Here is a 25,534-nt window from a genome sequence, read left to right on the forward strand (position 1 = left end):
TTTAGAACCGATTTTGATCCATAAGTGCTAAAAACAAGACATATAACTCATCAGCTGAAAGTGAGAAGGTTTTTCGTGCTTGTTTTTTTTAAGTGCTGAAAGCTAGGCTTAATACCTTTCAACATGAGTGTTTTTTGACCCAGGATAATAACTAGAGGCTGGAAATAAATGCCAGACGGCATTTGGAACTTCAAGATTTCAAGATGACCGAATACCATTTGTTATGGATATTTTCAAAATCGAGTCAATAGCTCTCTGATCATAGGTTAACCGCTCCATTATTCATCTCTACAGCTTGGTGCACCTATATTCATCTTATTTTTCTCATTTGTCCAATTTACCGCCAAATTTCTACAAATTTTTGAAAGTAAATCTATTTGATTCTCGATTTTCTCAAGTGGCTGAATGTTTTACGTTGAAAATATGGTAAAATTTGACGATAAATTGATCAAAAAGACGTGATGAGATGAATATAGGTACTGAGATGAATATAGGAGCGGTTACCCTATATTGGTGTGAAATTATCCATTCTGGGTAGTATTCGGTCGTTTCGGTTGTTTTCCAGGAATCGGAGTTAGCAATGTTGGAATTGAAAGTGGTGATTTTTGGGCTATGAACATCATCCGGATTACATGGTACTCGATTACCCAGAATATCGAAATTTTTTTTCACTACGGATAATCGAACTTTCCGGATAATCGATTCATATTTTTTTATTTTGCTTATTTCACATGACCCTTTCTAAGTGCAAAAGCTATTTAAGCGAGCAGTAAATACACCAAGGAATATTTTTCTACAAAGTTTTATAAAGCGAATTTTTTTTTTCAATATCCGCATGGTATGATGCGGATGCGGATACGAATGCGGATGTAAATTTTTATGCTGATCTTCCGCATTTGCGGATGCGGATGCGGATATCCGTAACATCCCTAGTTTATACGGCTACGCCACTCTTCGCTTTCGGTTTGTACTCCACCAAATATTGTCCATTACACTTTCCATTCAAATACGGCCAGTGCGCGTATGTCCTCCGTGAGCAGCGTCAGGGTTTAGAGTGCATAGAGAACTACGGGTCTGATTAGGGTTTCCTGGATCGAAGCGTCCTGCGAAGGGTGAAGCTAAGGCTCGATTTTCAGCTTGAATACGTCGTTGGACTTCCTTACTTGTGTTATTGTCGGTGGTTACCAGAGATCCCAAGTATACGAACTTCTCTACCATTTCAAATTCGTCGCCGTCCATAATCACCGTCTGTGGGAGGCGAATGTTGGTTTCTTTCGAGCCTCTTCCTTTCATATACCTGGTTTTCGACGCATTTATTTCTAGTTCAACTCTTCTAGTTCCCCTTTTATTCTGGCATAGATTGCCTCCGCCGTCGCTGAGTTTCTCGTAATAATGTCCAGGTCGTCTGCGAAGCATATGAGTTGACAACCTTTGCTGAAAATCGTGCCTCTCGTTTCGATGCCCGCTCGTCGGACTACACCCTCAAGGACAATGTTGAACAACGTGCAGGATAATCCATCTCCTTGTCTCCACACTCTGCGCGCTTCGAAGGGATTCGAGAGTGTCCTCGACACGCACACGTAACACATCACTCGGTCTGAGGTAGCTTCGTAAGTCGTGTCACTTTATCCGGAAAACCGTAGTCGTGCACCATTTGTCATAGCTGGTCTCGATTGACTGTATCATACGCTGCCTTGAAGTCTGGAGACAGTTGCACCAGCTCTCCACGATTTATCTCCTCCTGCTGGCGCTTCTTCCTCCTTAGAATCGTGGTCAACTCATTTCGTGATCGTCGGTCAATCCAGTCGTTTGTTGGCTCGACGTTACTGCACCTAGTGCCGCGGTTGCGACCTCTCCAATGGCCGAACTTCCCCCATCCATCGTCGAGAATCGAAGCACACAATTCTTTCGTGGAAGGTAGTGTCCCATCGAGTAGGTGCGCGTAATTTTCGGCAGCCTGCGGGTTGGTCAATTGCCACATGTTTGGCCGTGGTGGACGGTTCTGACGTGTGTGAAATACCGTGGAATATTTTGAACGCACATGGACTGCTACTAGGTGGTGGTCTGAATAAAAATTGGCCAACAATGAGAACGTGGCCAGTTTCATTTGTTGTTCGGTGGACAGGAGGCTTTGTGGATATTTTTGCGTGGAATGAAGGTGCTTCCAATCACTAGACCTCGGAAAGCTGCTAAGTTGATGCATCGTTGGCCGTTGTCGTTCGTGTCGGTGTGTAGGCTGTGATACCCTATCACCGATCGATACATCGCTTCCCTACCAACCTGGACCTTCATATCCCCGATGACAATCTTGATGTCCCGTGACGAGCAGCCTTCGTATGTAGCTTCCATCTGCGCGTAGAACGATTCCTTCTCTTCGTCAGGTCTACCTTCGTGCGGGCAGTGCACGTTGATGATGCTGTAATTGAAAAAATGATCTTTAATGCTCAACAGACACATCCTCTCGTTGATCGCCTTCCAATTGATTAAGCGATCCTGCATTCTGCCCATAACACAAAAACCTCCACCGTTCTGGTAGAACTGGGTCTTGCCTCCACGGACTTTTCACACCTTCTCACCTTTACGACAGATCTCCTGCAGAGCCACGATGCCGAACTTGCGGGGTTCTAGCTGCTCAAGAAGCACCCTGTCCCTGCTCACAAAATTTAGCGACTTGCAGGTTTCTCGGTACCGAGTTTCCACTCGTGATCCGTTTCTCGTTGCCTAGGTCCATGCCGAGCTATATTTTCTTGAATGTTCGTAGTGTATTTGTTTCCCCTTTCTAGAGCGTGATGGGGCTGTCATCTTGGGTTAAGTGTTCGAGACAATACCCAAGTAACACACGTTGTTAGAGAACATTTGGGATAACTCCTCTAATACAACCTTCAGTTGTAGATTTCAGTTAACATTACCGTTTCCATGACATCTCTATCATCAGAAAAGTGCAAAAATTGGAGGTTACTATAACAAGTACTGGTGCTATATAAAGTATTATATAACGTCATGGAAGCAAGCCAACTTGTTAGACTGAAGCTGCAAAATACATCTCGAGTACCAATTCGGTAAGAAAACGTTCAAAACAGGTTATTTTCAAGTTGTAATTGCTAACTAATCAAAACATCGTTGACGCAAGCATAAAACTTCAAAATAAAAGATTGCATAACGGTGCTGATTTATATAGGAACAATAAAAAAATAGTGATTATGGCATTTAGAAAAATCACCGAAAAACAAGAAATAATATTAAATCAACCTTTCGAGGTTATACAAAGTTCTACGTGCGCGTCAAATTTAATGGTGAAACACTGTGTTTTACTTCTGAAAAAATCATGCGCCTTTCATTGGATACCGTTTTATATTTGTCAATTTGTGGAAAACAGATTATGCATTACAGAATGTTCGCTGATTTATTTCATTACGAAGAGTCAATTTACCCCACCACCGCATGGGCTTAGTTCGTAAATAACTATCTGGCATCTCTTTCTTACATGCGTAGTAAATCGCAATGTCGTTTTTTTTCTTGGATATATCTGTACTAACACAGTGCAATAAAGACATTCGCGCATTTCGCGCATTCGCTTGGTGCTACATTCCGATTCGTTCATTATACACAGACTTCGCAGTCAAATGTTTAGTGTAAAGGACAATAGACCTTTTTACGTACGAATGTATTAGTGCACCTAGTTGAGGGAAGTATTTACAAATCGCCTTTTTGTTTGCTATGCTATGTTTTTGGCAGCTGGACAAATATTCAGTTGAATACTTATTATAAGTTCTAAACTCGTTTCTGAATGAATTTTTCATTCGTGATCATGAATCGGGGGAAGCTGCTTAACATTATCGACCAAAAATAGTAAAAAGTGATAAAAAGTCGGAGCAACGAGATGCGATGATTTACATTTTGGAGGAAACAAAAGCAACTTTACATGAGTTTACACGTTCATTAATGTGCGTAAGTGAAAAGTCACTTATCTCTATTGCGGGGCTAGCGCTACGATCCTACTAACACTAACAGTTTCTCCCGAGCCGAGACTCGAACCCACGACGACTGGCTTGTTAGACCATCTCGGGAGATCCATTCTAAATTTATTTCAATATTTCAATATACCTAAAAGTGCGAGTATACTTGTCTTGCAGTAAACATAAAACTGTGTAATTGTTGAACACTGCTCAACCAGGCTGTGCAAACACTAAATAGGTACTTTTAGCATTAGCGTATTCGTAACCCATATGTGTGAAAATTCTCACACTGGGATGAAGCAAATAAACACATACTTTTACACATGTCCCACGTAGCCTTTTGATTGATTTGATTTTGATGCGAGTTACAAGAATGCACCTTTATACATTTCTAAAATCAGTCGAACCGTTGAATAAAATTCAATTAGTTTATCAGTTCCCATGTAAATTGATCACCTTTTGTTACGTCATTTTTGAATGAACCTTCGGATCAAAACGATATTTTCCATCAACTAACTAGACTTTAAGTTCTTTCAAACGCGACTAAGAACAATCGAATCGGTTCAGCCGTTGCTGAGAAAATGGAGATATATTGGTCGTAAGAATGAGAATATACACACATACACATACTTCCGCACACATACACACCTTATTCGATTTTTGATACAGGAATAATTGGTACCTATAGCTTCAGGTATGAAAGCACTCAATGAAAAAAATTTGTTTGGGGCAAAATTAAGTTGTTTCTTGTCCAAAATAAATTCGAATGTTGTATGTGTGGAAATCCACACACCAGGGTAAACAACGTAAGTTTTTAAATATCTCATCAACCAAAAATATTTTTCCCTGGGAGAAAATGTATTGATAGGAGATTGATGGTTTAGGAATTGTCAAGAAGTTTCATCAAAATCGATTGACAAGTTTTCGAAAAAAAATCAAAACAAAATTCATTTGTGTGGTTTTCCACACAAGGGTTCAATGTAGGTTAATAGTGTAAACATCTGGAAGACAACTTGAAAACAAGTGCCATTCATGTAATAGTTATTGTTCGCTTAACCCATACTCAGTCTTGTCCATTCACTCATCTTTGTGCGTTTATAACACATAAATTGCATCACATCAGTTTTTTAGTAGGCATTGTGATGAGCAAGAAAAAAAACACAACCTTATTGAGCGATGCCTTTGCGCGTAGGGAGTGTGGAATATAACTACACACATGAGTAGGCGAGCTAAAGCTGCGTGCTGTTGAGTAAATTTACTGTGTCTGAGCTAAATTTATCTTAGACCTGCGCCGTGGTAGTAAAAAACGCAGTGAGCATAGCACAGTGAGTATAGCGCAGAGCCCTACGTAAACGCTACAGAACAGGTTAATAAGGAAACAGTCAGAAAAGTTTTCCCAGCTAGAATTTTCATCTTAGTGCCCTTATCATTGAGCAATAAACGTGCGCTATCTATACTTTATCAGTTGCGATCAAGAAAGTCTCTCTGCGGGACTTTCTCTTTACAATACAAACTTTCTGATGTTGCGTATTTTGCTTTCTTCACACAGAGTGCATTTGCTTTTAGGGCGCGGAAAAAATAATCAACTCATCCGTTTTTTTCAACATGCTTCAGTGTTCTGTGCAAATAATATGAGCCTCTTTGTTACACACGATGAGTATGCCCATACTATTGAAAAACATCTCCAAAACCAGGAAAAACCGAGCTTGTTTTCGAAATGTGGTTGAATCACTGATTAAAAACAACTTCTCGCAAATGATGTATTTTAAGTTGTTTTCTGTGCAGTTTTGATAACATCATAAACACAAGTTACACACGAGCAGTGGCAGTTTATATTCAATAATCTAAATATTACAATTATACTATAAAAGAACATCTCGAGAATAAGAATAAAACAACGCAAGTTTTCAATTGCGCTTATAGTACTCTTATATGACTACTGTCATTGTGAATTCTTTTCTAACATGTTTTGTGTGTTACTCGGGTTACTGGGTAGCCTTCTCGATTACCCAAGAGTCTAGTATAACGTTTTCCTGCGGTTGTACCGGCATTCTAGGAGAATGGAAAAACATACATTTTGTTTTAGCAGGATTAAGTGAAAGTAGTTGAAATTTTTTTTAAGAAATTTCAAATCACTATTTATGTGACTAACTCCTCTGAGATTCCTCTCAACCAGACATTGATATACAACATAGACAAAAGCGGACCTAAGTTGCTTCCTTGCGGGACGCCTAGGTCAATAGGCATCAAAGAACTTTTACACAAATCAATACAAAAGAACTGTTTTCTGCTTGATAAATAGCTACGTATTCTACCGTTTGCAGAACTGTTCATGTCATGTTTATCAAGAGAAGGTAAATTCTATGGAGCAGTTTAAAAGAATTATAAACTGTTGGTTTCGACGATGAAACACTACAAGGCGGTGCGAGTGATACTGCTGTAGCGTGAGGTGAAATATTTATCCCATGATATTAAAGGGAAAAAGCCTCTTAAGGTAGTTTTTCGTGGTCTTACTGATATGGAAGAGGAACTGAAGGTAAAAATATTCAAGCCCATTCAGATCCGTAAGATGACGCGTCACAACAAGACTCTAACAGTCTAACACTGCTCTAATTGCCTGATGTTTGGACAGGGATAAAAAATCCCCTATGGCCAACCGTTGCATCAATTGTGGCTAAACGCCTCTGATGCTTGCCAACGAATGGAAACCGCCAACCCTGTCTGCGCAATTTGTGAAGCTGTGGTCATAAGTTGCAAAAGACCCTCAACAAACAGCCAACCCGGTCGCAGAAAAGTCCCAGTGAACAACGAACAAAATTTTTCTGCCATCGATTCGCGACGCCCGGTTCCAGTACATGAGCAAGATCGCGCCAAATGACCTATGGTCGAATATCGACCATTTTTGATTTGAATGAAACTTTGACTTAGCAAACTGAGCATTTTTCACAGATGGAATGATTTTTTACACCCATGAGTTCTAAGTTCCGATTTGTTGTCAAAGAATGAATTGTATATTTTTGATCAAGCATTCCAATGAATGTATGGTTTTTGCTGGAGAACCATGGACAAATTAAGAAAAACGTGTATTTTCCTCAATAATTATAATTTTTCGAGCTTAAATAAAGAAATTACTCGAAAACCAATGCCTTTAGAATGTTTACTGCTAAGAGTTTTTTTATTCGTTCTCAATGCTATTTGCTGAAATGAAGCTCGCATGAGCAGGCTTCGATGAAACCAACGCAGATTTCTTGCTCTCTATGGAAGAGTTCGTGCATCTTTTGGCCGAAGCGTACGTTGGCCTTGGTACCAGCAAAACCCAAGATGTACAGCTGTAAGCAGCGGATTCCATTCTTACCAAATATGAACCGTGAACACATCAACATCGCTAATTAGAACGCTTGCTCGCTAAAAAGTACGGCATTGTCATCAACACGCATCTTAAACCAGATGTCAACATCTACCCTCCCGACTTCCTAGTTGTTCGGCTTGATCGAACCCCCACAATGGGTGGAGGCGTAGCTACCGCGTTTAGGGAGAACATCTGCTGTAAGCTGCTGCCAGTTTCAATCTTAACCCATTAATTTGATATAGTTTGATGTCATTTGACCTCTGGAAACTCATTCATATAAAAAAAAGTGCTCGCACGACATAAAAAACGGCCCACCGATAATCATTTGAAGAAATTTCTAGACCATGTATCTAGAAAAGTTCAATTAGAAAAGGAGAGAGCAAAGAAGTCTTACTGTAGCTCGATTTTTCGAGCTGAAGATCAAAATAATATATGGAAAAATCTGAACGAGTCGTTGGGCCGGAAGAAATCAAAGGTGAATACCACCGAACTCGAACTGAATGGTTATGTAACATCACATGGCTCAGTAGTTTCAAATGCGTTTATCGACTACTTTAGCACCGTAGGACCCCAGCTTGCCTCAGCAATACGCAATAACGGAAGCCAGCAACAGAACAAAAAATCATCCTCAGAATTAATAGACTAGACAGTTCCAAAAGTTGTGGACTAGATGGCATTCCAGCCTCATGTCACAAAACTCACCATGTCTTTTTTTTCAACTTTGCTTAAAGATGTCTTTAACGAATGCATTGAATCAGGACATTATCCTGACTTCAAGTCCGGCAGCAAAACGGAAATCAGTCATTATCGCCTAATTTCTGTGTTATCCACAATGAACAAGATATTGGAACAGTTGTTGGCTAAAAGGATTGTCAACTTATAAATTCCGTTTATTATACAATTATCAATATGGATTTCGTGCTGGCTCGAGTACTTTAACTGCCGCTTGGGAACTCGTTGACAATATCACAGGAGCACAAGACTTAGGAAAATCGATGGGAGTCTTGTTCATTGATTTGCAAACAGCGTTCGATACCATCGATCACCAAAACTTGAGTACTACAAAATTAGAGGTGTTGCCAATCGATAAATTGGTCGCTATCTTTCTGGCCGAACGCAGTACGTCGAAACCTATGGAGCCAAAAGTGCCATGTGTGATCTGACTGTTGGCGTTCCACAGGGAAGCAATTTAGGCCCGTTGCTGTTTCTAATCTTCGTAAACGATATAGCAAAACTCAGATTGCATGGCAAACCGCGCGTTTGCTGACGATATCCCCCTGTCGTATCCAGGTTCCAGTCCGGAAGTCATAAAAAATCGAATGTCGGAGGATATGGGCTTGCTGCAGGAGTACTTTGCCAAGAACCTCCTGTCACTCAACCTAAGCAAGATAAGATATATGATATTTCGCTCGTCCCCCTCTTCTAGTAAACTCAACTTAGATCCTTCAAGAAAGCACTTTTAAATATCTTGGACTTATACTTGACTCCTCATTGATATGAAAACATCATAGTGTCGTCCAGTCTAAGTTCAGTTTGTGGCCTTCTATGGGAGACCTCTAAATTACTCCCACGCAAGCAACTTCTAACACTTCATCACGCATTTGGCCAGTCGAAGTTGCAATAAAACGAAACGAAAATCACTTCAACGGATACAGAATCGCTGTCTGAAAGCAATCTTTAAGAAACCCCGATTATATCCTATGCTTAATTTGTTTGCGGATGCTGATGGATCTATACTGCCGGTAACAACCTTGCGGAAGTTGCAATGCGTGACACAAATGCACAATATTTTGTACAATATAAACGCACACCACAACCAGCGACTCGCCATTCCTACTCACAGTTCTGATACAAGGAACCGAACAAATTCTGTACTCAGGAGACCAAATACAGAGCTGATAAAACACTTCTGTTCATACTTTGCCATCGGAGCGGTTGGGGTCGAGGTTTCTACTCCCGTCCTATTATTGTCATAGCAGCCTACTGTCCGTCACAACCCAGCTCAAAGAACGATTCATCCAATAACCTGCAAAAGTTCAAATCAAATCAAAGGCTGCATCAAATTAACTCGACATCGGCAAAATTTGTTGTATTGACATCAACATCCCTCAACATCGGGCTAGAGTCGATGGACGACATGGGTCAGTACTTGCAATCTATCGACAAGGTACTATCCACAGCCTGGGATCAACATGTTCCTGCTACCGATCTGGAGTGTAACACTCTGAATCGAAACAGCTCAACTAAATCTCATATAAAGCTTCGTAACACAACTAGGCGCAAATTTCTGCCCCACTTAAATCCTATTATAATCATCTTAATAAAATTCCCAGTCCCGGTTGGTAGATCTCAGAAATAAAAATTTGAGGATCGAATTCGCTCTTTTCCAGGTTGTGCAAACCCCCTAAGCCTTTCTCTCGTCTTGATTAGCACGCAGGTTGAGTTCAGTTAATAACACCAACTGCAAAAGCAAATGCTCTTCAGCATTTTGTAAAACTGCATAACCTTGGTTATTCCCTGGTGAGCACATCTGAGCCCGATTTGGCAGCTGTCCAGAATTTCTGTCACAACTTTAGTTATCCCTGATGTATCGCAAATTTCTGCTGATGAGGTAATGGCAGCCATAAAATCTTGTAAAAATATGAAAGCCGCGGGCGTCGATGGTGTGATCAATCTCGAGTTGAAAAACTTGAACATTGACTTGTTCTATCACCTCGCAAAGATCTTCAACAAATGTTTGAAGCTGGGTTACTTCCCGTCCCGATGGCCTCATCAAAACTGTTTGTCAGATAGTCAATTTAGGGTCTGAACAATTCCAATTTTGATACATTTAATGTTGACGCTTGGGTCCTTCAGGGTAGCCCTTTGGGTCCAATCCTTTTTAACATATTCACGTCAGACGATTCTCTCCTTCCAAATGGTGGTGTTCTGTTCAGATTTCAAGTTGATAAACCAACTGGGATTCCCCAACTAGTCAGCTTAGATAAAGTTTCGGAGGGTGAATAAGTTATACTGTCTAGGTTCAGAGAAGCCTGCCAGAGGTCAGTCTCTAACGAAAATATGTGTATCAAATTTCCAAGTTAACTTTAAAACTAATCTACAAGCACACTAATAATCGAAAATGAAAGAAGTTGAGATAAATTATAGAAAAATGAAGTATACAAAGTTGCTTAGTTTTGTGAGGTTTATACTCTCGCTAAAATTCATTGAACTTTGAGAGGGTACTACCGAATACAGCTTTTTGAAAATTTCGCTATTTTTCATATTTGACACTTTGGATTTTTGTGATATTTTTTTTTATTTTGGATACTTCAAGGCATATTTATATTTTAAACGTTTCCACATTTTTGTCCTTTTCAACATTTTCAACGTCATTGACATGCATGAGATTTTTCCTTTCACTCTCTTTTCGGTTGGAAGATTTCTGTGGTTTTCAACATATTTGACTGCTTTTAATATGATTAACAATAACTGTGTCAGTTATCAATTGTCACACGGAAATACGAATTTCGTGTTGATTGCATGAACATTATCTCCTAATCATTATGTTTATTCATCACTCGTATGATAGTTTCCCTTCTCCATAACCATAACCAAAATTATCCGAAATTTGAGGACAAATGTAACTACATATTAATCCCAAATGCTTCACCACCCAGTCGTCAGTCTATTTGGCGTACAAATCTCTGCCACTCAACACCATTCTGGGCAACCGAACAACGTCGACAAATGTTTACCCAACTGACGGATTTCACTGTGTTCACCGTTCAGTACCTACAGTAAGCAGCGACACAATACATCATCAGTGTGGCATCCGTCATCATTCGGTATTCGGTGAAAAACAGCTTCTGGCAAGCGACGAATTTTCACTCACACACAGACACAGACATTCGTGGATTCCGCAATCAGCAATATGCCAGCTGCTGTCAACTGTACACAGGAATGCATATTCATAATCGTAATGAACGTGTCACCGCAGATTCGCTGACATTAGAGGACAGATTGCGATCCGTTCGGACCTGGGACCTAATTTGTTATTGAACTGATTTTCCCGACCCGCCGGGATTTACTACGATTGCGTCAAATTATGCTATTAGAAAATTAAACAGTAAACGGGTCGAAGAATCGAGCATCGCTTGAATGAGCACGAAGAAGTTTAATACTTTTTACCGCACACAGATTCCGTTTTTGATGTCCGTGGCTGAGTGAGGTTCGCTTTTCATGGTGCATTTCTATGACGCGGAAACGATGATGATTGAAGATCAAACGGTGCATGCTGCACTGATCCGTACTAGTACCTAGGTACATATTATGGAAATTGGTTACTCTTTTCAGGTATTTGCATCATGAAACTGCGCCTTTCACCATACTTTATGCGGTTAATCCAACATAATAGAGTTCGTATCCAGAACGCTATGAATGCATGTTATTAATATTAATTCCGATTTTTTGACCGAAGATACTATTATTATTGGCCACCCTACACCATTATTAATTTATTGCTCAACCTAAAACTAACAATGACATTCCCTCGTGAAGTAGCAAACTAAATTGCGTTGCCTCGGGGGTCCTAAACAAACATTTACTCCACCGGTAGCTGATTGAGGCTCTCGCCTGCTTCGTGGCAAGTTTTCGGGTAGGGTCAGTGGCCGGGGAGGCTAGCGGTCGTGTTAATCCGGAAAACTGTTCGTTCGGAGTTTCCGAATCGGAACAAGACCATCCTGATAGACCGGGTGGAAGCGAGCAAGTGTTTGTGTAGGTCCGGTTTGGCTTTGATGTTGCTGATGAACAACACGAGAATTTCTGCCAAACTTTGTACAAGCTGGTCGTTGTTTTGGGGATGGAAATCACTGTAAATCTCTGACGATGAAGGTGATATTTAAATGAAAAAAAAAATGTTTTTTTTTCTCTTCTAGTCTCTACTTCACTGGAGATGCTTGATCTTTTAATTTCCGGAAATAATTTTGTTTGATTGCAAAATCTTTCTACTCGTACGAACCGTACGAGTCGGTACACACAAGCATCGAAAGTGTATCGATCTCGAAAAACAGAGGTGGATTTAATTGAATTTAATCGAATTTTCTAGTTTGTCGCCGGTACCGAAAATTTCCACGTCTGCCAGTGCAGGGTACAGGATAGAGAACACACATAAGAACCCCACCGGCAAATGCACATCAACGCCCGGTGCGCCGACAGCATCTGTATCATGTTTTTAATATGCTCGACTTAACGATTATGGTTTTTCACTCAACGGATTCTGTGTATTTTAATTCTGTTCTCCTGTTTCTCTCTGTGTGCGCTTTTTCCAGGTGTGCTTCGGTTTCGGATCCGATTGCAGTTTGATTATCGGTGTGTCCTTTCGATTGCTGCCAGTGATGACGATGCGCCCCGTGTTGACGACGACACCGATGATGACGATGAGTAATCGAAACGTGCTACTGTGGATAAATTAATTGTGCTTCGAGCAGAGGCAGAAACAGTCGCACTAGCGAGACCAGAGAAGAGAAGCGAGAGAAGAGGACAAACAGTGAGGTGAAACAGGACATTGACGACGACGGAACGCATTAAGCATACGATGAGCTATCAGCAAGGTGAGTTTTACTGCCGTCATCAGAGTAAAATTTTGATTGCGATGTCGGAATGAAGAGATTGTGGCAGTATTGCGGCCTGTTTGGGAAAATGATTAAATATGTTCCGGTTTTGATTGGGAAACGAATCAAATGGAAGTGTTTCAGCAATCGATAGGGTCAAATTATAGACAGAAAAGGGAGTACCTCATAGAATTGGGATTAAACAAAGCAATGAGATGCAATAGACGAAAAACCCCTAAAAAGTTGGATCTTGACTGAAAACATAACAAGAAGAATGAAGTAAGCGAAATCGTTTTTCTAACTAAATTTCTAACAAGGGCTTTTACCCGTTAACATTCAAGTTCATTAAGCGACAATATGTGCAGTAGGAAAAGCGAAAGCACCTTCCGTTGTTGTGTCGCACTTGCATGCACGACTCAGACTGACTTTGGTCTCCATCACACAGGTCTATAAGAGTTATCAGCATCAGCTGACTCTTCTGTGTGTGATGGCACATTCCTTTCAGTCGTATAAATAACGCTTGCACAGCAGTGTGTGTAGTTAGGAATGAGCAATAGAAAAAGTCGGCAGTGGAATGTGATACGCATATAGATTGTGGAACAGTACCACCGTCCCCCGTAGTTTAATTGGTCAAAACACCGTGCCGGAGACAGGGAGATTGCGGGTTCAAGTCTTGTCGGGATGCGGTATATTTTTCCAAATCTGTATCATATTTCCAGTTTGCTTATTTTTCTTTTTCCTTACTGCACACCTTGTCTGCTTAATGAACGAAAAAACAAAATCGTATCTATATACAATGTAAAACGTGGAGCAAAGAAAACATAAGCCAGAATTTGGAATCTCTGAAATCCTAAATCCAAAATAATTATTGCGAAAATCAAAATTGGAAAACTAAAATTTAGGGGGAACTGGGGGTAAGCCCGGCACTGAGGGTAAGACCGTCACCCCTAGGATTTTACTAGAAAACGCTAATTAACTGTGTTTTGGAATATGTGAAGTGTTGGTATTTAATATTTTAAATATTTTAAGACACAACGAAGCCACCGAGAAACGTCAAACGTCAAAATAATAAACAAAACTAACGCTACTGCAGCTGATGCGTAAACGGATGTTATTTTTCGTGAGTGGAACATAAGCTTTTATCCATTTGAAAAAACTAGAATAATTTTTCGTTGCTCTACAGTTTATTGCCTGTATTGTTAGCGATCACAGGTATTCGATTTGAGGTAAATTAAAGCGATAAATTTGTAGAAATACTGTGGGGTAAGCCCGAAATGGTCTGAGCAGTGGCGTAGCTATGGTTTGGTGGGCCTAGTGCACTAACGAAATTGTGGGCCCCCAATGAAAACGACTGGGCAGTTTTTCTTCCATGAAAGGAATTGAGACAAACAAAAAATTAGATTTTTATACTTATTTATTCCGTTTTCCGCAAAATCGAAAATAAGGTTAATTAAGATACACACTTTCCGTGCTTTTTGATTGGCAAAATCAGAAATCATATAGTCACGTGCGAACGCGGATTATTTCCCTCGCTCTGTTTCATGTTAGAAACACAGCAACACAGATAGGGGAACTGTTCCATTATTCATCTCAGCACATAATTATAAAACGAAAACTCAATTGAAAACTAGAAAAACACATATTTTCTAACCAAACAAATCAACTAATCCATGGAATGGATTCTTATTACTTCACTTTAGATTTCTAATGAAGTAGAATCCTCAAAAACTTACCTAAAATTTCTGGTATTATATTCGAGCATCTACACTACAAAACTTATTTATTTCGGTCACCTAACTAAGAAAACGAAATCTACCCATTGCTCTATACGGCTACGACGGGATTCATTCAGCAGCCAACCAAAGTTTTTTCCATCATTTGCGGACTACATTTTGTATTAATCACTAAACAAAATCACTCACTACACTAAGAATTCTTTAATCTTCAAAATGTTAACCTTGAATTTCCAAAAAAAAAAAACAAACTTTAAATTTGAATAATTCCGACATAATTGACATAAACCGACAGCACTGCAGTGGTTACCTAGACTACCAATTTGCGCGTAAACGACTACAGCGGATACCTAGGAAACCTACTACGACGGTATGCGGCTACGTTCATTAACAATAAGATTAACTATGTGATGAATATGGGGGCGTCGTGATGTGAATATTTGAGCAATTATTTAGGTTTTGAAATGAGTATGGGAGTGTTGTGAGAAATGGTTTGTTTTACAAAATTCAGAATGAAACTAGCTAAGTTTACCGAATTTCCATTGATAGGCGATTCTATGAAAGCACGTAATCATATTTTGTTTATTTGTTCAATCTGGTGTTTACTCCATGCATTCTTCGTGAACGTCAGCCTAATGAGATGAATAATTAAACAAATACCCTAGACAGCGTTTTCAGCATCGAAAAAAACCGCTCCATTGTTACGTGTTTCCACGTTGCATCGAATGTTTTCTGCGATCGGAAAACATTCAACTTCGGCGTCAGTCGAATTACGAATCATGGTAAAAATGAACATCGGTATCACGTTTACTCTATCCGTGTGAATCATGAGAGTCCGTGTGAATCATGAGAGCAGAGTGGCGAGCACAAATATATGAGGTTGAGTTCAGATGGGCATGTTGACCGGTTCGATGTTCGCAAGATTTTGGGGCCCCTTTGAGTGGTGGGCCTGGTGCGAACCGCACCCCCCTAGCTACGCTACTGGGTCTGAGGCTAGTTGGATGTTACTGACACATATTTCTTATCTATTACCGATATCTCGCTGATAAATAAATTAATTAATCGACTTAGAACCATGCACTCAAGCTCTTCTATGATTTATGAATGATTCTAAGGGGCACAGAAGTGGATGAGACTCGGTCGGGTGAAGACGCCTTTATAGTTAAGTCCAATCGATCGTTTTGTTTCACTATTAAACCCGGGACCAAGGTCACCGGTTATTGTTTTACAAAACAAAGGAACAGTGATAATGGATCGTACACAGAAGAAGAATACAATTGGATTCGATTTTGGAAAAGGTGGCGTTATGCCTTCGCTTAAAAAGGTAATCAGCTTTATTGCTAGGGATCTCAAAATCAAGGACTTGGATGTACACTCGGTGAACCGGGACTCTGCAGAAAACACGTTTTTCGTTGAATTCAAAGATGAGACGGTGATGAAGGAGACCACTCAGCGTTTACGGACAACGGAAACCTTTACATATGGCGACGGTAGGAAGGTTCAAGTGCACGTGGCAACAGCAGACGGATTTTTCCGTTATGTTCGAATCTTCAATCTCCCACCCGAATTTACTGACGCGGACATTGCGAAGGTAATGGCCAAATTTGGAACAGTACGACAAATAGTCAGAGAGAAACTGCCTTCGGATCTTGGTTTTGATGCCTTTAACGGTACGCGTGGCGTACATATGGAGGTCAAATTGGAAATACCACCTGCACTGTACATCGGACATTTCAAGTGCCGTATCTTCTATGAAGGCTTACGTAATCGATGTTTTGTATGTAAGGAGGAGGGTCACGTAAAGGCAGATTGTCCATCACGTCCTTCAGTACAGTCGAGAATTGTTAACACAACTATTATCAGTGATGAGAATCGCCAACCAGTGACATTTGCAACCATCACAAAAGGTATAAACCAAATCTGTGGTGCTGAATCCTCGGACCCACAAGAAGAAACGGCCGTTTTGGAACAGCTAGAAGAACTAGCTGACTCTTCTGCCAACGTAGCAGTAACTAGAAGGGCGACAGAGGCATCCCCCCTGAGAACACTTACCCAAGAAGGAGGAGAATGGAAAAATGTTTCACCGAGGAGCAGTCGATCAATGGAAACGCGAAGGACCAAACGACTCAACGCTGCAAATGCAGCAATTTTCGACAACAGTGGCCAGAACAGTGTGTTGCAAGGGATCGAGGATATAGCCAACAAAAGGAGCAAGTCGTCTTTGTTGAAAAGTACTGGTAAAACTCAACTTTAAAGATGTTCTTTACTAGAGTATTTGTTAGCATTAATCTAAATGCTATACAAACACGTGTGAAGCTTAGTCTCTTAAATGATTTTATTCGTAACGCTGCCGCGGATATAGTTTTTTGTCAAGAAGTAGCCTTTCATAATTTTTCATTCATAACTACGCATTCTGCCATAGTGAATGTGAACAATGGTCAGGGTACTGCGATTTTAATACGAAAAGGAATTAAAGCTGACGACATCATTTGTGGTTCCAACGGAAGAATTGTTTCTGTAAGAGTAGGTAATACAAATTATATGCCAAGCTGGCAACCAGTACAAAATGGAACGAGAAAAGTTTTACGCTAGCGAAATAGCCATCCATTTGAACAAGACATGTGCTCTAAACCACGTGATAGGCGGTGATTTTAACTGCATATTAGATGCAAAAGATACCAAGGGTTCAACAAAAAATTACTGTAATGGACTAAAAAATAGTATGAGGGTGGTATCCAAGACACGACCGCATAGTTGACGTAGGACTACAATAATTTTATATTTTTTTTTAAAGCTATGTTTGATTTGAGCTCGTTTTACTTTTGTAGTTTGCTTGATTTATTTTAACCAATTTAAACTCAACATCTTCCAAAAGGAAGGTATTTTGGTTCGGGTGGTAATATCAAGTATCTAGGTCGTCAGCCCGAATTCATCAAGCGACACCTTAAACGACTTGGAACTAAAACTAGTTCATTGGTGGCCATTTCTACTGTTAAGGTCGTCTTTGACCACTTAAAAAGTCAAAAAAGTCATGAAAAAAGAACCGTTCATTTTTGGCATGGTTCGATTTTGGCAACAGAAAATATTCTGACGTGTTGCCAAAATCGAACGGGGTCTGTATTTTGATTATTTTTTTGTACCACTCTACCTTAGAAGAAAAAATATTCTCTTCAACATTCACAATGGTCCAGGAACCAAATTTAGGGGAAAATTTGGGTCTAGAGCTATATAGCAATGTTTTAGAGAAAATCTTTTTTTTACAAAGTTACTTAAAATTATTCGAGCTATAAAATTGTAGAACAAGGTTTTCTATCTACAAAAATAAAAAAAGTTAGATACTCGATAGCATTGAAAATTTTGGTCACCCCAATTTTTGATACTTTTTCAATAAGCGCTTTATCATATGTAACAACTTTGTTGAACAAAGTTTTTCTCTAAAATATAGCTATAGAGCTCTAGACCCAAATTTCCCCCTTAATTTGGTTTCCAGACTATTGATGAACACCTTTCATTCTAATACAGCGAATTTTCTTTAATACGCGAAAAGGAAACCTTCTATAAAATATTTAATTGAGTACGATTTAGTAGAAATTAAACTTCTTCCTTCTATATCTATTTGTCTTGTTAAAGTTGGCTCACTCACCGATCACAAAGCGGCAAAGATGTCCCATCAATTTTTTTCCTGCAGTTACAAGCTCGTGGAAAAAATATAGATAATGAATGACAGTTTTAGTAGAAAATGTATATTCACAGAAAATTTGAAATTGACATAGAATTTTATGAACATTTTGACATTCAATTCAGGTCAATTTAAACATTTTATCAGTATACAGAATCAATCAGAAAAAATTTGATTAGTTTCAAGATACCAAAGAACAACGAAGATATCATATTTGAAGGTTATATGTCTGTTATTTTCGAAAATAAACTGGGCAAGAGTGATGCACAACATTAGCCACGGCAATTAATGTTTGCATAGCGTTGTTCAATTACAAGTAAGGTTATGGAAAGTAAATCTTGTAAATGCAAATTCAAAAAAAAAAAAAAAAATTTAATTGAAAAACATAAATACTAATGTCGGAACTCTAATATCAAGATGAAATGAATTTGGTTTTCCTCTATACCGCCACCGCAGGATGCAACTAATATTGTCATACTGGACTGAATTCATTTAGCTAATAAAATATAATCATCAGTACAGCTCGTTTAACTAACTATTCAAAGATATGTACGGAGCATTTTTGTTTTCTATTGTCTTTCAAATACCATATTCAGTTATTTAAATAAATCTGAAAAAAAAGCAGAATGTAGAGTTCAAAAATAAACAAGCGCAATAAACAACGGCGCAGTGTATTTTGCGGCACCCGAAAAATTATATTGAATTCTGATATTTGCTGCTATACGAAACAAGAAGAAGAAGAAGACAATTCAAACGGCAATTCGATTGTGTTCCACGCCCCACTGTGCGTCAACAGAGGCAATGTAGTTTTCACTTGGCTTGGCTGCACACAAATGAATATCGAGTTTTTCTGCACTGATAGACGACGAATGACCAGCGCTCTATTCATACAATGCTCGGTGCAGTACTGTTGCCTATGCCAGCATGTTTTCCTTCAAGACATCAGTTTTATTAACATTAACATATTTATTAACAGCAGAACGTCATACTGTCTAATAGTGGAGCCGGTTACGAACTTTCCGAGAAAGCTTCACCTTCAAGACATCAAAATAGTCTAGGCTCATGGAAACTAACATTAGTTGACCTATTGGGACGGGGAGATCCTGTCAAAAATTTTTTTGCCACTGCTATACAGGATATCACAGCATGCAGTTGGTGTCTATTCATGAAGTCTGTGCTAGGCGTGCTCGCATATGATTGGTACATTGTTGGTGAAAATTTGACCTTGAAACTTTCATTCTATTTTCACTGTTTAACAATGAAGTGATAATGAAAATTGAAGAATCACAAAATTGTCCATCATTTTATCAATCCAACGACATATTGATTATTGTGATCCATCATGTGGTTTGAAATCTTTCATTCCGGCGTTACATCTTGGTTTTAGTTTTCGCGGAATGTATCTCGATATAGTGCGGTTAGACGTAGTCCTACGTCAAAACACTTGTTAGAGGTTTAGGACTGAAAGATGTAGAAAGAGATGTTAAAGGAGATTCAACTCAGTGGTCCTTCGTGCGCGGGCCATCTGCCTCTCGTATTGATAGATTCTATGCACCACCCGATTTTTTAAGAAATGTTTTATCCTTTGAAACAATTGCTGTTGCTTTTCCCGATCATAGAGCTATTGTAATGAAGATCAATGTCAACCAAACCGACTTGGGGCAGAGCTTTGGCAATGGATATTGGATGATCAATACTTCTTTTCTTAACGACGATGTTTGTGAAAATGAATTTTGTTTTCAATATGAGGCTTTGCAACAAAGGTATGCTTATAGTACAAACCAATTTGGCTGGTGGGTTTACTATTTTAAACCGAAAGTTAAACAATTTTATAGAACTAAAAGTATAGAGTTTAACCGTAATATTACACAAAGAAAATCTGAACTGTACAGAACACTATTCGAGCTTTCTAGTAGACAAGACAATAATAGTGATGTGACTTTGGAAATGAATTTTGTAAAAGCTCTCATTTTTAAAATTGAAAGTGAGAAGATTAAAAACTTGGAGGAAAATTGTCCGGAAACAGTATAATTACTGATGAAAAACTCAACATCTATCAAATAATAGCTAGGCATAAAATATTTAAAAATCGAACAATTACTGAATTACTCGACGGAGATACCATTGTGAGTGGTACAGAGAATTTGAAAGGGTATATTTATGAGCATTTTTCCAAACAATTCAAAAATGACAGTAATCTAAAAGAGTGCAGTTCCCTCAACTATGTGAAAAAGAGCCTAAATGAAGAAGAGTCCTCAAGCTTAATCTTGAACATTACAGAAGAGGAAGTGAGACAAGTGATATATAGTTGTACCAAAAAGAAACCTCCAGGACCGGATGGTATTAACTACGAATTTTATTCTAAACATTTCGATTTGATTAAATACGATATGGTCAAACTTTTCAATGCGTTACTGCAGGATAATGTTTGCCCCCCTTCGTCCTTTTGCGAAGGAATCATAACATTAATTCCCAAATCTGGTATCTCCAAAAATATCTCTGGTTTTCGACCCATAAGTCTTTTAAACTGTGATTACAAAATTTTTGCAAAAATTCTCGCCAATCGCATTCAAAATTTAATGGGTAGCATTCTAGACAACGGACAGACGGCATGCGTTGCTAACAAATCTTGCATTAGCACTCTTGATCAAATCAGAACCGTTATAGCTAAGGCAAACGGTTCAAACTGTTTCAAGACCGCAATTCTAAGTTTAGACATGGGAAAAGCCTCTGACAATGTTAATCACAGTGTGTTATAGAAAGTCCTACAGAAATATAATTTTCCACTGCAGCTTATAAGTTGTATAAAAAACCTGTACAAAGTGTCTTTTGCAAAAGTGATCTTCAATGGCCTTTTAACAAGCAGTTTCAAAATAGAAAAATCTGTACGAAAAGGCTGTCCCTTGTCGATGGCTTTATTCGTTATTTATCTAGAACCACTAATCCGCGAAATCTACCACTCTGTAACTGGGATTCTGCTAGAGGATACCTTTTTTAAAATTGTAGCATACGCAGACGATATAACAATAATTATTAGATCCAATGAAGAATTTGATAAGGTCATTGAAATTGCAGCCTACTATAGTGACACCTTTGGCTTCGAACAAAATATTAAGAAGTCAGCCTTCTTAAGGCTAAATAATTGCATATTGGGCCCTCAACTCATTCGAGAGGAGAAACAGTTGAATATATTAGGAATGATTTTACTTGAAAATTGGACTGAAATGATAAATAAAAATTCTAACTATTCGATTGCTATGTGTAAAGCCACCATCAATGGTACTGGCATTAGAAATTTGAATTTTGTCCAAAAAACTTGGATTTTAAATACTTTTGTGCTGAGTAAAATATGGTACATTGGACAACTTTTACCTCCGGAGAGACATCATGTTGATGAGTTGACTAGAATGGTAATGCAATTTTTTTGGGGCTCACAAATCTTTAAAGTTAAATTCTCGCAGCTATTTTTGCCTTACGACAAAGGTGGGTTAGGATTGGTCGATGTCGAATCTAAACTGAAGGCTCTCTTTATAAAACAACTATTATACGGTAGAAACGATCATGTCAGTAATAAAGTTCATTTTTTACTTAACTGGAACCGCATAGATAAATTGTCTCAAGACACGGTTAATTCAATTAACGCTGCCAAAGAATACAAAAATACAGATTATTTGAACACAGTTGCATTAATTTATAGCTCGCTAATATCTAAACGTAACATCCAAGCAAAGATAGAAACTAAACTACCTGATTATGATTGGCTCATTATATGGAACAATTTTAGCATGAATTTCTTAAGCTCAGAAGCTAGATCAATGCTGTTTGAAATTTTAAATGATATTTTCCCACACAAGGATAAGCTAACCGCATATAAAGTTCGAGGCCAATCTCAAAACAAATGCGAAATCTGTAGAATGTTGGATACTAACTTACATAGAATTTACGAATGTGCAAAATCAAAAATAATTTGGAACTGGGTAGAAGAAATAGTTGGAAATCATATCAAAATTAATACGAAACACATGATAAAAACTCTTGATGTGTATATTGGACCAAAGAACAAACAGTATAAAACAATACTATGGATAGTCTCAGAAACAATTGTGTACAATATGAAACATTACAAAAACTCGTCACTCTTTGTATTTAAAAATATCCTCAGGAACAAAAGATGGAATCAACGAAAATTTTTTTGGAAAACTTTTGGAAAATATGCTTTCAGCTTTTAGTAAGTTGAATTATTAAAAATGTTAAATAGTATTTAAGATGTTCAGTCAGATTTTTGTGTTTATCTTTAATTGTAATTATTTTTGTAAATAAATAATTGTTATTAAAAAAAATCAAGTCACAAAACTGACGGCTTTCCCGGTGGTATTTGAAATATGCTCCGGTGTGGTCAATGTGATCCTGGCTTCAATGAAACTAGTTAATAATATAATTTAAAGTGCCACATGATAGGCTTGCCGAGTATAAAAATCTTTTATTGCTTATACATAATGTTCACCGGAACTTGTTCCGGCAATTTTCCCAGAACCAGCTAACCGACAACAACCAAATTCAACCGTAACATACAGAAATGTAAGATCTCTCATTCGGCGGTTTCTGAATTCAAACTGGTTCAGTTAATTCGAGTTAATTCATGAACAAACTTAGATGCCGGTGTTACCCCCAAAGGGGTGCCGGTTTCACCCGCACTGATTGCTAAACGTCGTTTTTATCTTAGTTTCAAAACTTCACTATTCCTTGGTAATTAACAGTTTGAAAGTATTGAAAACCTTCATATCTTGTAGAAACCAATCTGTGCAATGATTCTGTGAAAGAAATATAACAATATTCGCCATCAAGTGCTACTAAAGAATCATTTTCCTTAGGGGGCCGGACTTACCCCCAGTACCCCTAATATCAAAATTCAGAGATTTCAGAAACTCTAAGATCAAAACTACAATATTCAAATCCAGAATTTAGAAACTAAAATCTAAAATCCAGTATTCAGAATTTAATGTCAAATATCAAAAATCCAAAATCAATTAGCTTGAAACTGAAGTTCATATCAAATATCTAAAAGCAGTATTCCTGAATCCATAATTCAATACCAATTCAATACCCAAAATCAACATTCTAAAACGCAAAATTGAAAGTCTAGAAAATCCCAAAATCTAGTACTTTAAATCTAAACTTCGAAATACAAAATCCAGACGGTTATCAAGAATCTAGAACTCAGAATTCAAAATTCTTCAAGGGTAAAGGTTTTGGAGTTTGTATCCTAGATTCTGGATTCTGAATTTTGTTTTTTGGATTTTAGTTGTTTATTTCAAAATATCAGAATCCATAACATAATTTTAGATGAAAAATCAAGAATAGGTTGATAGGATCTATGGCGGACCATTATCCAATATAATAACGGTTGTGAGGTCAAATTTCGAAACGGGATGTGGCCCCTAAATTTTACTTTGCTAGACTGAGAATTCCTAATCAAAAATCTAAATTCCAGAACACAGAATTGGAATTGTCATTAATGGGTTATATCTACCAAAAAAAATTTTTTTTCGCCATTTATTTTTATTGGCCTAAATCATGCTTAAACTATCCAAGAATCAAAATCTACATCGCCCAAGTACAGATCTTAACTCAAAGTTCGTTTAAATCAATTTTTACCGAACAACTTTTTTACTCCAAAATCACATTTTTCGTTTAATTCGGCGATTCTCGTTTTTCTTTTGAAGTAGAATACTTCTCTCAGGAAGTTCGGCTACATAGGGATGTGAAATAAAAATCTAAAACCGAAAAAAGTGAAAAATATGTTCAATTTCAAATGCTAATAAATCGGTTAGTATTCGATGGATTTCCTTCGTTCTTGCAGCAATAGATTGGAAAATCTTCTAAGATTCTTCCCAAAAGAAGATAATTGTAGTTTTATTATTCACACTATTGTACTATTGAAAATAGTCAAGCCTTGTCAAAACGAAAAATTCGACCTCTGATTGGTCGTTATATGATTGCTTCCCAAGCACGGTCGACAGAATCATATACCTTGCAAATGAAAACATGCTATTTGGCCTATATTAGAGCCTGTTTCAGCCGAAGCCGCTCATAATAATTCTAGACAGCTACGACAGCAGTCGTCCTTCCTTAGCAGCAGCACTAGCCCTGTGGTTGGTCACCACGTCTCGGGAGCAACGCGGTTCTTCTCAGCGTGTGTCGCCAGACTGCCTTATTCCCCCCGTGTTGGGGCAGCATGAAGATTGCCATCAGGAAATCCAATTTTGAACATCAAAATGCCTTTTTCAAGTCAAATAAACAAGTCATTGAAAGTTAATAATTTTTGACAACGCAAGCAAGCATTCTGTGTTGCATCCTAGCAATTTAAATCTGTCGCACCCGTCTAATTTACTGAATGTGAAATAGCTTTCACAGTGCATGTTGCCCGTGTATCTTAATCCCCCACTGTTAGGGCAGCTCAAAGGTTGTGATCAGCAACCGATTTTGAACCGCAAAATGCCTTTTTCAAGGCAAATAAACAAATAATTGAAGGTTAATAATTTTCTGGCATCAACACAAGCAGACATTCTGTGCGGGATGCAATCAAATTCTGTTCTAGTTGTCTAATTTTCACTTTATTTAGTAAACCCCTCACTGTAGGGGCAGCGCAAACGCTGCGATCAGCATAACCGACATTGAATAATAAACTGCCCTGTTAGAACTCATTCACAAAAGTAGTTAGTTCGACTATGCAGAGCTAATATGGAGTCGATTCAATCAATCAGCATGAACATAATTTCGTCGTCTTCCAGCTGCCAAGTTGCAACATGATGCAACACGCAACAGCGAGCAAACGAAATTGCTTGATGTTACAAACCGCAATACGGTTAGGGGTAAAATCGTTGCGTGTGTGAGAGCACTATCGGTGTTTACTAGCTGGATACAAAAATCAAATGCGAAGTGTGGAATAATTCGTCTAAAGAATATTAGAAAATGGTTAAACTGAACAAAAAGGCGTGGCCTATTTCGTAGCACCCTTTGACTATAAAAGAGTGTTTCTGGGAAAACTAGCTACATTCATTAGTCGGAAGGTGAGCTGGATGGACCGTCCACAACGTTGACAGCAGTAGCAGCAGATATCAGCACTCAGCAGTAACAGAGGATAGCAGCGGGTTGCGCCTGTGGCTGCCTTCAAATTAAACAAATCACTTGCCCTGTGCACAGTGGTCCAATAAGGCAAAAAGTGG

At 38.5% G+C, this 25,534-nt stretch overlaps 1 long non-coding RNA gene across 1 annotated transcript in view; it reads left to right on the forward strand.

Annotated features, from left to right (window-relative positions):
- LOC129721759 (uncharacterized) overlaps positions 1 to 12,897 on the forward strand; it is a 95,788-nt gene extending 82,891 nt beyond the window's left edge. The window contains exon 2 of the long non-coding RNA XR_008727461.1: positions 12,615 to 12,897. This is a non-coding gene — a long non-coding RNA (uncharacterized LOC129721759). The remainder of the gene's footprint in view (positions 1 to 12,614) is intronic.
- Positions 12,898 to 25,534: the final 12,637 nt, after the last annotated feature.

The sequence above is a fragment of the Wyeomyia smithii genome, chromosome 2 (genome assembly GCF_029784165.1).
Source record: "Wyeomyia smithii strain HCP4-BCI-WySm-NY-G18 chromosome 2, ASM2978416v1, whole genome shotgun sequence".
NCBI lineage: Eukaryota > Metazoa > Arthropoda > Insecta > Diptera > Culicidae > Wyeomyia > Wyeomyia smithii.